Genomic DNA, 2199 nt, shown 5'->3' with positions numbered 1-2199 from the left:
TGCTGTCAGACCACCTGCTGCAGGACCACCTGCTGCCGCCCCAGCTGCTGTGTGTCCAGCTGCTGCAGGCCCCAGTGCTGCCAGTCTGTGTGCTGCCAGCCCACCTGCTGCCGCCCCAGCTGCTGCATCTCCAGCTGCTGCCGTCCCTCTTGCTGTGAATCCAGCTGCTGCCGCCCCTGCTGCTGCCTGCGTCCAGTCTGTGGCCGAGTCTCCTGCCACACCACTTGCTATCGCCCAACCTGTGTCATCTCCACCTGCCCCCGCCCCTTGTGCTGCGCCTCCTCTTGCTGCTGAGCCCCCTGCCCTGCTTCACCTCCCCCTTCACTGCTGGCCCACAGATGCAGACCCTTCTACTGTGCTGGCTATTAGGACACATGGAGTGGGGTTGATGTCATTCAATAGGATGGACCTCATGTTTCCAATGAGCCCATCACCATTTCACTGACTCTGAGAATATTCTGGTTCATTTTAAGCTCCCTCCCTTGCTTTCTTTTTCTTCCAGTGGTAGCACCAAATAGAAATTAATTTGTAATCCACCAACTAAGAAATTATTCCAATCCTCTAATTTCCTTATTTTCTTTATCACTTTGAGGTAGAGATTCTCCTTCTCAGTGAGGTAGACATTATCTGCAGGATCAGTTTTGTCACTGATGTTGCACCCTCAGACCCAGGGGCCCAGTTATATTCTGTGTTTCTCCTAGTGTGAATTTCTTATGCTTTGTTGCATCTCTGCTTTCTAATAAACTTTTCTGCACATGAGAATTCATTGGTATCATTCTCTATTGCTTTCATAATTATTTTACTGATTCCCTAGCAATTATATTTCACACAAAGATACAGGGAGAGCAACCCATGTTGAAATCACTTTGAAGATACATGCTGTATCAAATATACATAATTTAAGGTATTGGAATAAAAGTGCTGTGTGTATATGTGTATGTGTGTGTTTGTGGGTGTGCACAGGTGTTTTAATATCCTAAATTAAGACAGATTTAATTCATGCCTTAGCTCTTGAAACACATTTTATCTTTAACACGTTATATCTAATTGTCATACTATTGTCCCTATTTTGACAAAAAAAGATAAAACCAAATTTCTGAAAAGTAGACACCAATGAAAGAAGGGAAATCTTCTATAAAGAATTTAATGTACTCAATTCATTTCACTCAATGAACAACATTTTGGAATTTATTATTAAAAAGTGGACTTTATTTCCCAGTGAGTTCTGCTGAGGAAAAAAAAGCATATTGAGCTGTATTTCATCTGGATAGCATGGTATACTTCTGACTGTGGTCTCTACAGGTTTATGTTATAATTTAAACATCTCCACACTTAACATTTAAACATATATAAACCCAGCAAGGCTGAACATTTCAAGACTCACTTTTGTTTTTAAGAATCATTTTATTGGAATTAGTTCATAGCTTTGAGTAGGTCGCAGCTGGGGTGCATATCCTAATTAGAATTCCCAAGAGTGGTGCCTTCATTTGAATCTGAAGCAATATCGTAAGTGATTATAACTTGGCATTGTAGTAGGAGCACCTGCTCTTGATGTTTTTACTTTTATTTGACTATTATCAGCTCTGAAGTGACCCTATAAGCTATTGAGCCAATCAAATTTAAGATGATTTGTTCAGATATCATTGATAGCTTCACATTTTTTCTGAGGCCTTAAGAAAATGTTGCCCAGATGTTAATCACAGAGTTATGATGCCTTTTTAAACATGAGGCAGGATAAATAAGGTTAGGAAGCTGTGAAAGGAAAATAAATATCGGGGCCCCCAAATCACTAAGCTAAAGGGAAAAGGCAAGCTGGGAACTATTTCGGGCACACCTGCCTCTCATTCTACTTAAAGTCACCCCTCTGCTCACTGAGATAAATGCATATCTGATTGCCTCCTTGGGAAAGACTAACCAGAAACTCAAAAGAATGCAAGTATTTGTCTCTTTTTTTTGTTATTATACTTTAAGTTCCAGGGTATATATGCATGACGTGCAGGCTTGTTACATATGTATACATGTGCCATGTTGGTGTGCTGCACCCATTAACTCGTCATTTATATTAGGTATATCTCCTAATGCTATCCCTGCCCCCTTCCCCTCCCCCACAACAGGCCCCGGTGTGTGATGATACCCTTCCTGTGTCCAAGTGTTCTCATTGTTCAATTCCCACCTATGAGTGAGAACATGCAGTGTTTG

At 41.6% G+C, this 2199-nt stretch overlaps 1 pseudogene across 1 annotated transcript in view; it reads left to right on the top strand.

Moving 5' to 3' along the window:
* The window catches only part of LOC105552993, a 14400-nt pseudogene extending 13638 nt beyond the window's left edge, over positions 1-762 (top strand). The window contains exon 2 of the transcript XR_001008091.1: positions 10-762. The product of XR_001008091.1 is annotated as a keratin-associated protein 4-9-like (transcript). The remainder of the gene's footprint in view (positions 1-9) is intronic.
* Positions 763-2199: the final 1437 nt, after the last annotated feature.

The sequence above is a fragment of the Mandrillus leucophaeus genome, unplaced genomic scaffold, assembly GCF_000951045.1.
Source record: "Mandrillus leucophaeus isolate KB7577 unplaced genomic scaffold, Mleu.le_1.0 Scaffold58, whole genome shotgun sequence".
Lineage (NCBI taxonomy): Eukaryota > Metazoa > Chordata > Mammalia > Primates > Cercopithecidae > Mandrillus > Mandrillus leucophaeus.
The sequence above is the reverse complement of the archived record's forward strand: the minus strand, read 5'-3'. Positions and strand labels throughout refer to the sequence as shown.